Genomic DNA, 15,221 nt, shown 5'->3' with positions numbered 1-15,221 from the left:
CCCCCCCCCCTCCCCCACACCCTCCCCCACACCCCTCCTCCACACGGTCTCCCCGACACCCCATCACTCCTTCCTCCCAGCTTTTCCCTCCTTCCACCACCTCCCAGAGCTTCATTTTTTAGATCGGGTTAATCTTTTCTGTTTAACCCCCTTTCCTCTGGCACACGATCTAACAGAACCTTTCTCTCCCCAGCATGTCTGGGGAAATCAGCAGGAGGAGGGCACCCCCTCCATGGCTGGGCAGCCTGGGTGTCTCAAAATCCCTCCTTCCTCCCGGCTGAATCCACCTCCTTCCACTCTCCTGTCTTTTGGCCCACATCCTCCTTTCGGCACAGTGGAGAATAAGGCCGTTCCTTTTCCTTGCTGGCTTTCTTCACACACCAAAGGCTGCATCTTCCCTGAGGTCCCCTCCCGACCCCCTCCTTCCTGGCGTGTGCTGGTCCCAGGCCCCTTCATCTCCCTAATCACGCTCTGCCCTCACCATGGCTGAGTAGAAGGGCTCCCCGCCCCCGGTCCTCAGTGCCGTGACTTCTGTTAGATCCTGGTCTGTCCAGGACAGCCGTGGTCTCAGCCCTGAGGCTTCCGCATTCTGGGAGACCAGGACGGTTGGCCACCCTAATCCTGGCAGCCCACGAGGAGGGGGGCTGGGCGGTTGCTGCTGGCATGAAACGTTAACTCCCGTCTCTGTGGTGTGAGGGCTGACTCCCCTCCCGCTGCTGGTCCATCAGGGGACACCAGCTCCTCTGTACTCCCGGGCTGTGCCTGAGGGCTGAGCAAAGCCTGGAGTCAGAAGACCAGCGCTTTGGGTGTTGAGATGGGGTCTGTGCAGGGGGCAGTCTCTGTTCCCACAGTCACAGCTAAAAGCGGGCGTGGGCCGGGGGTGTGGAGTGGGGTCAGCAGTGGTGTCTGCTCAGTCCCAGGGCTCAAAAAAGAAAGCCTCACTTGTGCCTGCTGCCCCCCTCACGCCGTTCTACTTCTTTGCGTCTTACTGCCAGGTTTTGGTCTTCGTTTGATTTTTTATTCATGCATTTTAAAATTGAAGTCTAGGTGATTTACAAAGTTGTGTTAGTTTCTGCTGTACAGCAAAGTGATTCAGTTATACGTATAGACCCTTTTTTATATTGTTTTCTATTATGGTTTATTACAAGATACTGAATATAGATCCCTGTGCTATACAGTAGGGACTTGTTTACCGCAGCCAATTAAAAATTTTTTTTTCTACATCTGTGGTCTTTATTTCCTGAGGCCACACTATCGTCTTAGATCCTTATCATAAAGCTTTCACTTGAACATTCAGACTGAAAGTTTATCTTCCAAGAGCACCGTAAACACGAGTGATTAACTCCAGAGGTTAGTTTCAGTCCTCAGAGTCTCTACTCCGCAGGTCTTTCTTCAAGCACTTTTCTCCCTTTGCTCCAGTAACACTGTACTGATTTCAAGGGACCTATTCTTCTGGCCACTTCTTTTCTGTCTTTTTTCCTCACTTCAATCTGTTCTCCTGTTTCCTGTGCTTAAGTGCAAGCTCCCAGAGCTTTCATCTGCATCTCTGAGTTCAGTTACAACCTCCTGTGCATAACTCTCCCTGCATCTCATGCTAGAGCGCCCCTTTAGGACAGAATGAGAGGGGGGAGGGGCGGGGGGAGGGGTTGGAGGCAGAGAGGGAGGAGGGGGAGGGGAGGGGAAGGAGTGGGGAGAGGTCAGCTCTGGGGGTACGTACCAAACACGCGGGAGATCTGCACTTCCCGTGTCTCTAATCTTCACCTGAAACCTTCACAAATCTCTCCGCTTCATTTTATTAATGAGGAGACGGACACCCAGGAATTAATTTCAAAAGTGGCCAGCCCGTGGCTGACCCAGATCTAAAGTCAAGACTCTGCAGTTACACAGTACTTCAGTCTCCTCAACCCCATGTACCTTAAATGAATCTCATTTCCTTCCCCTTACATCAGCTTCTATACCTTCTCTGGTTAGAACTATGTTAGAAACTTAGAAATAAGTTTCCAGTTCTGATTTCCCTATTTCTGTTGAGGTGGAAAATCTGGCATCATTTTTACTCCTTCTTCCTCTTGCTTTTTACTGATTTTTCAAAACATCATTTCTTCTTCACATTTATCCCAGAAACGCATAAACTTCAGGGTCGGATGACATGGCTTTGCGTCTTGGCTCTCCAAGTTGTGAGATGCGTGAACTTGAGGAAGTTGCTCTATTTCTGAGTTTCAGTTTGACAACACCAGCACCCTCTAGGCTTCTCGTGCAGATGAACAGAGCAGGGTGAGGGGAGCAGCGAGACGCCTGGCTGTGAGCCATCAGCCCTGCCAGTCGCTCTTGGGCTCTGGGCTGCCTACCTCTGGACGGTTTCCTGTCCACGTCGGTGCTGGGAACTTGCTCCCTGTCACTCCACAGCTCACAAAACTGCCACGTCTTTGCGTTGTCACTGAGACCAAGTCCCAGCTCTTCGGCCAGCCTTCCTCGACTTCCCACTGCAGCCCAGCCCCTCCACTGCTGCCCAGGCTGGTCCAGGACGGTGCTTTCCTGCCACCACACCTTTGCCCTGAGACTCGCCCCCTCCCCCTCCCTACTTGGCCAGTGGGTCAGCTCTCCTGGCTCAGATCTGGCCTGTCCCCACAGACACTGTGCTCTATGCCTCCTCAAGCTCTCCGCATTCTCAGTCCTGTGAAACCTCACTCACAGCCTTGAACTCACTGCCTGAAATGTCATGTGTTTGTGCCTCACCTCGGCGACTGTGCAAGTCCCTTAAAGGCAGGAAGTAAATCACATACTTTAAAGCGCCTCTGTACGTGGTGCAGAGCACAGGGTAGCTATCTGAGGGTTTAATTTGCAGCAGGCGAAGGAGATCGGTGTGCCCCTGGCTCTCTAGCAGTACAACGTTCGGGCTGGATCGTTCAGTGCGTAGAGTGAAAAAGAGTGTCAAACCGTGCAGGCCCAAAGCTACAGCACGTGCCCCGAACACGAAGGCTGTACCACCCGAAATCTTTGTCGGTTCCAGAATACGAGGGGTCAGCGTGGTTGACGATTCCGTCTGTAAAAGGCGCTTCTGTCCCTACTGGGGAATTCGCTGGCGGAACATGATGCATAGCATTTCCGTATTTCTAGATGGAGGAAAATCTACCAAGCCACACCCCAAGGCGCAGACCTGAGCCGCTGCTGGACGAGATAGTCTGTTCTTAGAGTTGCCCGGCTTCATCTCTCCAACAGCATCGCTGGCCTACATGTCTTATCCCCCCACTTCCAGCATCTCTTCTCACTGTTGGCTTTCTTGGGGAGGATAGTTTCTAAACGAAGAAAGCCCGTTTCTGTTTTGATTGTTGTTCTTTGTAACACATCTCGTTACTTCAGAAGAGGGTGAGAGCTCGAGCTGAAGAGGAGAGAAGGGCTCCCGTGACTCACTGCTGCTCAGCAAACGACCTCCAACTGCGGTGGCTCAGAACAACAATTTATTATTACCTCTCGAGGCTCTGGGGTTGGCGGGGCTCAGCTGAGCGGTTCTCAGAGGGGCCTGTCATGCCGTTACACCCAGAGGGTGGCTGGGACCCGAGTGGTCGGAAGGCTCCACGGGGCTGGCTGTTGTCTGGGGTCTCAGCAGGAGCTCTGCGCACGCTGCCCACGCGTGGCTTCTCTGCAGAGCCTGGGCTTCTCAGCCCAGCACAGAGGCTGGCTTCCAAAGAAAGCACAGCCCAATGGGGAGCTGCAGGGCTCCTGTGAGCCAGCCTCAGGAACCCCGGATCACTGCTTCTGACATGACGACTGGTCAAGCCAGTCAGCAAGGCCAGTCCAGACAAAGAAGAGGGAAATACGGGAGCCACGTGCTCGTTTTAGAAGAAAAGGCGTTGAAGCTGGCGGTCTCCAAAGGCTGTCTAGCACACGAAGTGCACATCTTGTTAAGATACAGGTAACACCGACATCAGCTGCGTTCATTTTCCAGGTCCCCGAGATCCCAGCACTCCAGCCACCAAACCAGGACTCAAGCGTGTCCCTCAGAAACACTGCAAACCACCATCTGCTGGGCCTGCACAGGGGCCGGCAAATATCAGACACCGGAGCTGTTAATCAGTGAGGGCCGAGGTCCTCTGAAATGCCAAAGGCAATCGGCTTTATCCGCCACAATCCCATCGGCAGATACTGGTGATCCGGGCGTCATGCGTCTTTGGAAATTATCCACAAAGTTGAAAATGTGTGAAATCCTTGTTATGGGTCTTCCCTGGTGGCGCAGTGGTTAAGAATCCACCTGCCAATGCAGGGGATGTGGGTTCGAGCCCTGGTCCGGGAAGATCCCACATGCCGCGGAGCCACTAAGCCCGTGCGCCACAGTTACTGAGCCCGCGTGCCTAGAGCCCATGTTCCACAATGAGAGAAGCCACCACAATGAGAAGCTCACGCACCGTAATGAAGAGTAGCCCCCCCCACCCCGCTGCAACTGGAGAAAGCCCGCGTGCAGCAACGAAGACCCAACACAGCCAAAAATAAAATAAAAAAGTTAAAATAAAGAAAGAAAGAATTAAAAAAAAAAAAACAAACCTTGTTGTCCCTTAAAGGAACATTCTATATCATCTGTGAGGAAGTCCATTTGATTGAAAAACTTTATGAAATTTTTGCCTAAAATCACTTTAACTCTTATAATGAAAAAATGTGTTTGTTCATAATGGACACACACTTCTCAAGTTCCTATTTTTCCTTTTAAATTCTTCCTTCTTAGGGGAACCCACTTGTATTCTCTGCCCTGCTTGTGTGGCCAAGACTCCCCTTCCTTCTAATTAAACAGGGACCTGCAGCTGGACGAGCTGCCTTTCCACACCCCAGGGTGAAGCCCGCAGTTAAGAGGAGGGGTCCCCAGGAAGCCCGGACCTACACAGGAGTGTCACAGGCAGCCTCACCGCAAAGTGTGAAGCACTTCCTACTTGGTCGTGATGTTTATTTACCAAACTGTCCCTGGACTTTGTTTTGAATGAATTTTTCACACCTACTGTCAGACTTTCAGACTGGAAACTATTTATGTAAAGTGCATCACCGCACTGTGTACTTGTTGCTCTTTACATCCCTCACAATGTCATGCAAATGAGCAGCAGATTTTATTTAAATGAGGTGAGAGCTCCCAGGATCTGTAACATGGGACACGTTCTAGAGAGAGAAAACAAAATGGGTCTGAGCTTCCCAAGGATGACATATAATTTGGATTTTACTTTGAAGTACAGAAGGGCTGCTGGGGCGAAGGACAGATGAGGACCACACAGGCCTGGAGTTCCACAGAAGAGCAGCCTTGTGCACGGCGTGGGAAGGCCAGAGGCCCAGGGCTGGAGCTGCTCGGAGGCCAGGGCCAAACCCTCTACGGATTCTCCTCCCTCTGGGGGCAGAGAAGTCGTGTGAGGGGCAGGGGTCCCTCCTGGGGGTGTCTCCCACTCTTCTGACAGGCGGGCCAGCATGGGTGCCGAAGCGTGCGGCTCCGGTGATGAAGCCTCCTGGCCCGTCGTGTGGCCTCACAGTGTCGCCTTCCTCAACATGCTGAATCCTGCTCACTGTCTGTCTTGGTCCTCAGCGAAGTCAAAGCTGTGTTTCTTGCTTTAGGCAGGCCAGTTCTAAGGTGATAATGAGCTGCTAAAGGGTTTACCTTCCCACCTTCTTGCTAAACAAGACCATCAAAGGGGATTTCAGAAGGAACGGGCAGAAAAGGTGTGTGCGGTGTGTGCGTGACACCCGTGCCCCCAGCCCCTGAGGTGGCCTGCTTTTTCCTCTGCCAGGAGCCTGGGGCCTGGTAGGCAGCACTTCCAGCAGCTTCCACCCAAAGCAAGAAGCAGGACCTCAGAGGAGGTGGTGGGTGGTGATGAGAAGCAGGGGATGTGATGGGGCAGCAGTGGGAAAGGCAGAAAGGACACACTCCCTTGCTCTCCATCCAGGGATCAGGGACCCCGAGGGATGTCACGTGAAGGGCTCTTTTCAAACAGAGGAGGGGATGGGACACCCGTGTCAATGCAGAATCGTGAGCTCCATCAGAGAAAAACAAGTCAGGACTTGGAAAGAAGCAAATGACATTCAAAAGGATCATCGTGAGGGAGGGAATGGGACGGTTGCGACATCGGTGCCCTGGGATCAGAGGTTGGCAAGCACCTCGAAGTCAAACAGAAGAAGGCTTTTCTTCTATAGGGTTGGGGAAGGAGACAGGGATGAGCGGAAACTTTGCAGGGAAATGACCCACAATGGCCGCGAAGAGGGTCCCGCTGTGCTGACGATTCCCCAGAGAAGCTGACAAGGGGACAGGTCCATGTTCAGTGTTGCTCAGACTTGGGGACAAGCCGCGTTCTGGGGTCTGGAGGAAGGAGAGACCCCTGACTAGCTCTTAGTCAAGACAAAGCAGAGGGTGGGCCGTGGGCAGCTTGCACAACTCAGGAAGAGAAAGGAAGCTAAAGAGAAAGGAGGAGGGAACATGTCAGTTAACCTGGTCTTGCTTTTAATTGATCTTTGCTATAAAACTTTGCTATAAATTTTTTTATAAAACTATTTCCTGGGACTTCCCTGGTGGCACAGTGGTTAAGAGTCCACCTGCCAATGCAGGGGACACAGGTTCGAGGCCTGGTCCGGGAAGATCCCACATGCCATGGAGCAACTGAGCCCGTGAGCCACAACTACTGAGCCTGTACTCTAGAGCCTGCAAGCCACAACTATTGAGCCCGTGCACCACAACTACTGAAGCTCGTGTGCCTAGAGCCCGTGCTCTGCAACAAGAGAAGCCACCACAATGAGAAGCCTGCGCACCACAACGAAGAGTAGCCCCCGCTTACCGCAAGCAGAGAAAGCCCACGCGCAATGACGAAGATCCAATGCAGTCAAAAATAAATAAATAAATGTATAAGAAAAAAATAAAAAAACCTATTTCCTGAGACTTGAATCACAACAACACACTACATCATGGTGAACACTTTTATGATTCCAGAATTCTTTTTCTTTTATTTTTCTGTCTTTTTTTTTAAAAATCGCTTGTACCCCAAAATGAGTTCTCCAAATGACTCATCAATTGCTTTTCCTTCCATCAACTGCTATACCTAATGACAGGGCACTTGTTAGATCTGTCACCTGCCATCTCATACAGATCGAGTGCCCAGCTTTTTAGCATCTCACGCTTTTCTTTTTTTTAATTGAGAGATAATTGACATATGACATTATATTGGTTTCAAGTGTACAACATAATGATTGGATATTTACATGTATTATGAAATGAACAATAAGTCTAGTTAATATCCATCACCACACATGGTGTTTTTGATCCCAAATGATACAATAGTAATACTTGTGTTTTTTTATCCCCCCAGAAAACTAGTGTTTATTGAGTAGCTACCCCACTCCAGGCACTGTCCTACCAGCGTCACATGAACTGAGGCTGCTCTCCTCCGTGACACTCTGAGGCTGCCCCGTCATGGTCTTTATTGTACAGAGGAGGGAATGAGGGGTGAAGAAGGTCAGTACCTCCCTGCGGTGCACAGCTTTCGGGGTGAACACAGGCAGGGGGCTCCAGAGGCTGCAACACTAACCACAGTGCTCACACGGCCCTTTGTAAATACTTCTAAATCTTTCCAGGCAGCCCGCAAAGTGCCCTTGCTCCCAGAGGTAACTGACCAGGAGACGGAGTGAGTGTTTGAGCATAAATTCATTGTCACACCTTGAAAGGCAACTCAGAGTCCTTCTTCTGGGAGATAACAGCACCCAGGTCCCTCCCTTCTCAGCAACTTTACCACCAGCTCCAGGGAGTCATATGATTATTTTATAACCTACAGGATATAGATGGTTAACCATCTGTATTTGGGCAAATAGGCGTTCCTTTTACATAGGAAGTGGTAATTCAGCAATTTGCTTTTGGTTAATTCTGGTCTCTCACTGCTTTTTTCTTAATGACCATTAGAAAGTGCATCTGGTTAAGAGAATCACACTGGTGCTGTGCGTTCCTGGGGTGTCATGAGGGGCGTGTAACCGAACTGGGCACTTTGGATCACGGCGTTTCTCAAGGTGAGCCCCGCTAAGCCCCCTTGACTCCTTTTAAAAGTGTATTTTCTTCTCTGATACCCGCATCTAAGGAATATTAGACATGCAAGTGCTTTACTCTTAAGAATTCCGGAATGCTGGCATGCTGTCTGTGTTTACACTTAGTGAAACATTCTCACTTTCGCACATACAGTGTCCTAATAGTTTTAGGAATCGTACTGTGTGTTCAAGAAGCTCGCTTTCCCTCTAAATGTACAGGAAGTGATTTCACTCTAATTGCCTCGAACTGGAGCTTGGGCGATGGTTCGGGCATTGCTTCATAGGGGAAAAGTCCAGGGGGCACCTGTCTGGAGAGCAATTCTTTATTTAAATAAGTACGTAAAGAGTTTGCGGAGCTAACACCTGAGCTAGAATAATGTTTTGGCGGCCACGCAATAGGTGATTTATGCACCGAAAGATGACGAGTGAGGGTCTCGAATAGCTGGAGATGGACTGGGAAGGAGCTTTTCAGGCAGTCATTTAAGAGAAATTGATTGGGTGGAAATTTTTATGAGACTCAGTGAAATACAGGAAAAACTCTGATAATGGCCGCAAATGCCGCAGTGATTGTGGAGTGAGTGTCTCATGACCATAAAAGAATGCGCAGTGGTCTTTAAAAGAGTCTGCCATAGGTTCCATCCAAAGCCTGTGGAGTTGCAGAAAATAGCTATTGCAGACATCAGTAAAGAAACAAATGCAAGGTCTGAATTAATGAATCACTAATTCTGGAAATGATTAGAGATATGAAATATAATTTCTGTAATGAAAAAGAAAATGTAAAAGTGAGCTTTTAAAGAAGCAAAGGGAACCAAAAGAAAAAAAATGCAAACTTATATACCAATCACTGGAAAAAACCCTCTGGCTTCTTTCTTAACCACTCTTATTCAAAAGCAGAAGGAAGCCAGACTAGGGTTTCAGCTCCACCGATGTTCATCTAAAAAAGGCTAAAACACCCATGGTTCAAATGAATTAAGAGAACCTACATTTATTGAGTACTTACTTCTGTAGTTTGTGAGATTCTGAGATACATATCGTTTAAAAATAAACATATTATTTAAGATCTTGTGGGAATTTTATAGTCCTTCAGAAAGACCTGCTGGAGACAAGGTGAATTAGGTCTCTAATTCACAGCCCTAGAGGAACTGCAGTCTTCCCATCTATAAATGGGTATAAGTCTACCTTAGAGGGTTTTTGTGAGGCTATAAGGGATAATAGATGTAAAGCAGTGATCCCAATGCCCAGGGTGTAGTTAGAACTTAATTTCAAGCGTGCACACCCGCTTTCCACACACTCAACCAACATACACACGCATACACGCATGCAATGCATACACCCGTATATAATATACCTACATATGACTGACTATATGTGTGTACACAACATATATACATGCACACACATCACATGCACACAATGCATAACACGACATACATACATATACACACAATGCGACACACATACATGCACACACATCACACACATCACACGCATGCAATGCATAACACGACATACATACATACACCCATACACAAAATGCGACACACACATGCATACACATTACACACACATGTATGCATGTGCATACATGTACTCAACACATGTACACATATACATTTAGTTCTTGTCCCTTGTCTTGTGGACCGTCACTATTTATGAAAATAAACACAGATTGAAAATCTTCTGCTTTAACTTTAACAAACTATTAAACTTGTTATTAAATTTGTTTAAATCAAAAATGTAACAGTTTCCTTGCTGATAATATTTTGTTAAAATTATTCATGTTTTCCCTGTATTTAATTTTGTTGGGTAGATTCTGCCCTTGGCCAAATGCACAAAGAGGTTGAAGTTGGTCTGTCACCCACCCCCTTCTGCTTTTTCAGCCCCCTCTTCTCTTCTCTTGGGGATCTTACTTCCTTTTTGCTGCCACCCACTCCTGGTCCGAACAGAGAGCAGACCAGTAATTGACAGACAGACCCTGCGAGGCTGTCCTTGGTCAACTGATACCAGTGAAGACGCTGGCTGCTAATGACCTAGACTGTTTTCTGCCTGTCCCTGGTCCTCTGCACGTGACCAGAGGGCTTCCAAAGCCCTCAAAGACCAGAGCAGAGGAGTAGCTCCTGTGAAGTGGAGACCCAGGGGGCGGCCTCTGGTGGATTTGAGAGCAGCTGAGTAGGGAGAAGGGGCACTGCCTGGAGTTTTTTTTTTTTAATTTTTTTTTGTTTTAATTAATTTATTTTATTTATTTATTTTTGGCTGCGTTGGGTCTTCGTTGCTGAACACGGGCTTTCTCTATTTGCAGTGAGCGAAGGCTACTCTTCCTTGTGGTGCAGGGGCTTCTCATTGTGGTGGCTTCTCTTGTGGAGCATGGGATCCAAGCACATGGGCTTCAGTAGTTGTGGCTCTCAGACTCAGTAGTTGTGGCTCATGGACTCAGTAGTTTTGGCTTGTGGGCTCTAGAGCACAGGCTCAGTAGTTGTGGCTCACGGGCTTAGCTGCTCTGCAGCATGTGGGATCTTCCTGGACTAGGGCTCGAACCCATGTCCCCTGCATTGGCAGGCAGACTCTCAACCACTGTGCCACCAGGGAAGCCCTATTCTTTTCATTTTTGAATGAAGTAGTCAATTAGCTGTTAGTTTCTGAGATACCTTCTTTTGCATATTGTACCTAATGAAAATGGTACTAGGAAGCCACAGTGTTCAACTGCAAAAAAAAAAAAAGTAAATTAGCATTTAAAACACTATGTTAAGAATGTTCATCTAATTAAGTAACATTAAATTTTCCTTGAAGTAACACTTTTTTTTTTCCTGGGTCGTAACAAAATCTTTGAAATGTGACAGTTGGGAGGCAGACGCTCTCACCATGTGCCTACGTTGAATCTTGGGACTTCAGCACATTACTTTTCATTTAAAAGAGTAATATATTTGTGGTTTCAAATCTTAAATGCAAATGTCATATGAAGGTTCAACTTATCACTGTGTGTCTCTATAAATGGACGAAAAGCCATTCAAAGATATATCTTTTAGGGGCTTCCCTGGTGGTGCAGTGGTTGGGAGTCTGCCTGCCCATGCAGGGGACGCGGGTTCGTGCCCCGGTCCGGGAGGGTCCCGCGTGCCGCGGAGCGGCTGGGCCCGTGGGCCATGGCTGCTGGGCCTGCGTGTCCGGAGCCTGTGCTCCGCGGCGGGAGGGGCCGCAGCAGTGAGGGGCCTGCGTACCACAAAAAAAAAAAAAAAAAAAAAAAAAAAGATATATCTTTTAATAATAGATGAATTCTAAGTATGTCCACGATGAGAAAAGAATCCATCAGGAGTTAGCGTGAGGCCTGGGTACTTTTCCTTTCATGCAATTTCTGAGTGGTGGATACACTCCTAGTTGGAGGCCGGCATGGAGACCAGCTTCCTGCCTGAAGATAGGGGATCTGTTCGCCTTAATGATATCCCTCACCACCAGGCAGTGCCAGCGCTGGACAGAGCCTGGAGCTGCTGGCCACCGGCCGGCATGTGGGCCTGGCATTTATACTTGTCTTGGAAGGAAGGAAGGAAGGAAGGAAGGAAGGAAGGAAGGGATAGCTCCTCTAGGTCAGCTTTTTCCAAAGTGTTTTCCAAAGAACACCGACTCTAAACTTCCTGTGGGTGGGCAGGTTGGGAAGGTGTGGTTACTCAGCAAGGCTCCGAGCCATGGTAATAAACCGTGACATAAACACCCAAGAGGAGGATGCAGGTGGTAGCGTTGCCCAATCTCACTCAACCCCAGAGCAATCTTTCCCCTGCTCTTCCTTTCTCCCTCTCTCCCTCTGTTCTTTGTACCCAGAGCATCTCCCAGGAACTCACTTTTAAATGCTGATCTAAATTCCAATGATCTAAGTTGCTGGATGCTGGAATTCCAGGTGAAGCCCCAGTTCTCACCCACAAACGTGCATTAGAGTAACCCGGAGACAGTGTGAAAGGAGATGGTCCATGATCACAGCAGACATGCACAGGACTCCAGAGCTTACCTCACCCCCAACTTTACTGATGACTCAGAAGACACAGGCAAGCACAGGCACAGGGTGACATCGCTTTCCTGGAGGGGCCCCGAACCATCAGATACAGCTTACTAAACGTGGGTTTTGGTTTCAGATCAGTATGAAATGTTATGAGCAGCACACGTGAAAACACTGCTCTCAGGGCTCTGCAGGTTTGACTGCTCACCGCACAGTTGGAGGCTGCCTCTTTCCCGCGCCCCGCACCCTCCCGTGGACGGGGCTCCAGCGGCCCCCATGCCACATCCAGGAACAAGGGTGTTGTCTGCCTCAAAGCTTCTCCGTCAGGGCCTCCACAGGCAAATGCACTTAGCTTGGTTCCAAGGAGGCCGGTCAAGGTTAGTCCTGCCCCCGTGTCTCCAGCTGGAAGGGAGAGCTGCACCTGTTCAACCCTTTCCTCACCAAAGAGCTCATCACCAGAGACTCTGATTCAGCAGGTCTGACCCACGCCACACCCACCTCGTGTTCTGTAAGGACGCACCACTGTGCCTGCCAGAGAGTTTGCCGTCCCCCAAGGCAGCTCGTGTCATTCTTACTAAACGGTTCAAGTGTTCTTTCTAATGTTTGGTCGAATCTGTGGATACCGTCTCCACTCACTGGGCACATTCTGACCCTGTGCGGGGCGGGTAAGCCTAGACCCTCTTTCAAATGACAACCTTGCGGGTAGTTGATGACCTCATTGCTCCCTGGCCCTCCCTCCGTTCAGGTGGAACATCTCCACTTCTGGCACATGGGGTTCTGTCTTCACCATCATAGCCACTTGGCTTCAGTTGATTCCAGCTGGTCATTTTTTCCGTAGCTCAACTCAAAATTACTATGTAAGTCTGATCAGCGTAGACTTGATGACACTATCACGTACCTCATTCTAAGCCTTGCAATAATTTGGCCTAAAAATAAAACACCCATTACTTTTAACAGGCTGCATTTATTGAGCATTATTTTAGTTTTCTATTGCTTCCGTAACAAATTACCACACATATATTTAACTGTCAGTTCATTAGAGAAGGTACGAAATATCTATTTTTAAAAGGTCTTAATATCACAATTTTCATAACAGAAAGTCTGCAGATTCTTTCTCCAAAAAGTTGACTATTGCTGCTCGAGATTTGAGGTAATTTACTTGAGGAAAAAAGAAGGGTTCTTTCCATGCTGTGGTGCCCCTGATGCCAATCTGTCACCAGCACAATTTCCTCCAGACGACTCACATGATTTTTGTAATGAACATGGTGGCCTGGGTCAGGGTGAGTTACTTCCAGTGACTGTGAGTGCCTCACGTATGTGTCAACCTGGGAGCAGCCTGTTCTGAGAACACTGATTCTCAACCACAGAAGCATCATGTTCGTCATCATGCAGATTTCTAGATGGTTGACACCCAACCGTTACGTAACACTATCCCCGAAAGATGCAGAACGTACAAATTTGGGTTATTGTGATTTATTCTGCCATTCTAATCAGAAATAAGAGTAAATCAAAGGAGATTAAAATAACGTCTCAGGAATAGACATAATTCAGACCGAACTTCTAAGGTCTCTGCTTGGAGCGCACCCCCCGGCAGCACGGCCTGAATATCTGGTTTCTTGTGGTACCAGCTTAGACCCTCCTGCCGACACTCAGGACAAAGACTTTCCTGACCCTGGCCTTCTCCTTACCAGAGGGAACCCCTTGTTTTTCTGTGCACCCCACTATTGTTGCTAGTATTGCACAGTTTTATAATGATTTGCTTACCTGACAGCTCCTTGAAGCTGGAGCTGACGTTCAGTGCATCTCCTCATCCTCTGTGTTTCTCCTCAGTAGATACTCATAAACATCGGTTGAACTGAATTCAATTTGAATTCAGAAAACATTATCAACCGCAGTGTGGTTAAAAAGTATCTCCCCTAAGTGGGGTTCCAGCTGGGCCAAGCATGCTGGGTCATCCCTTACCGCATTATAACTGGGCTGCCTTTCCCACCGTTGCCAGCCCCACCTCCATATGGTATGAAGGCCTGACACCCCAGCACCCTGCAGCTGCGTCTCACCAGCACCCATGTTGCCTCCCCAGGTCTGGACTCCGTCTGGGCTCGGTCCCTGCACAGCTCCCCAGCAGCGTGGTCTCCACGGCAGCCCTGTGTCCCTGCTTCCGTGGTATCCCCTCCTGCTCTGCTCCCAGCCCCCTTCCCACGTACCTGTAGCCCACCCCTCCCTCAGTCTGTACCTTTTCCTCCTTCTGGAGTCCTTGAAAGTCCTTCTTCCCACACACCTTCCACAACCTGCTCAGTCCCAAGTGAGGACAAGTCCCCCGCATCAGCGCATTTGTGTGAAGCTGTGTGCACGTTATTTTTATTAGCTTTTTGAGGCATAATTTATAACAATAAACGTCACCAATTTGAAGTACACCCTTCAGTGGGTTTTGACAACAGTCACCGTCCTGACAGGGAGCATCTCCCGCACCACAAAAAGTCCCCGAGCCTGGCCCAGCCGGTCTCTTCTTCCGACCCCTCACCCACGGCAATCACTGACTTGGTTCCTGCCACTATTGTTTTGCCTTTTCTAGAATTTCATATAAATGGAATAATGCAGTACATGGGTCTTATATGTTTGAATTCTTTACCCAGAAAAATGCTTTTGTAATTCACGTGTGCGGAGCGGGCGTCAGTAGCCACTCTTCATCTTCCGGCTGCGTTCTAGTGTGTGGAGGGGGAGCAATCTACACATCTGTTCCCCAGCTGATGGGCACTGGGGTTCTTTCCAGTTTGGGGCTGTTAAGAATAAACCTTTGAGTACAAGTCTTTCATTTTCATTCTCCTGGGTGAACACGCAGGGGTCACCTGTGGTTCACGTGGTAAGTGTGTGTTTAACTTATGAGAGACTTTGACTTGTTTTCTCAGAGCGGGTCTCTGTGCTGCATCCCCACCACTTTGGTGAGCACGCGAGGCTCCACATCGACTTCCACAGTCTTGTGTGCCTTTCTGATTTTAGCCAGTCTGGTGAGCATGAAACGACTTCTTATTGCAGTTTTAATTTGCATTTTCCTAATAATTAATGACATGGAGTGCCTTTTCTTGTGCTTATAAATACATCTATGTATTTTCTTTGGGGAATCGACTTAAAATTTTTGCCTGATTCTTCTTGAGTTGTTTGTCTTCTTGACATTGAGTTGTAAGGGTTCTTTGAATATGCTGGCCACAATGATCAGATA

At 48.5% G+C, this 15,221-nt stretch overlaps 1 protein-coding gene across 4 annotated transcripts in view; it reads left to right on the top strand.

Annotated features, from left to right (window-relative positions):
• Positions 1 to 15,221, top strand: part of CCR6 (C-C motif chemokine receptor 6) — a 32,471-nt gene that overhangs the window by 10,845 nt on the left and 6,405 nt on the right. For 3 of the 4 annotated variants that reach the window (XM_027081371.1, XM_027081378.1, XM_027081358.1), the window contains exon 3: positions 7,907 to 8,010. The exons of the other annotated variant lie outside the window; for it this stretch is intronic. The gene's annotated coding sequence lies outside the window, so the exon portion shown is untranslated. The remainder of the gene's footprint in view (positions 1 to 7,906; positions 8,011 to 15,221) is intronic. 4 annotated transcript variants of the gene reach the window in all.

This window comes from Aethalodelphis obliquidens, unplaced genomic scaffold (assembly GCF_003676395.1).
Source record: "Aethalodelphis obliquidens isolate GAN/ISIS:26980383/991018 unplaced genomic scaffold, ASM367639v1 scaffold3, whole genome shotgun sequence".
Lineage (NCBI taxonomy): Eukaryota > Metazoa > Chordata > Mammalia > Artiodactyla > Delphinidae > Aethalodelphis > Aethalodelphis obliquidens.
This window is presented reverse-complemented; position numbering and strand designations above follow the sequence as displayed.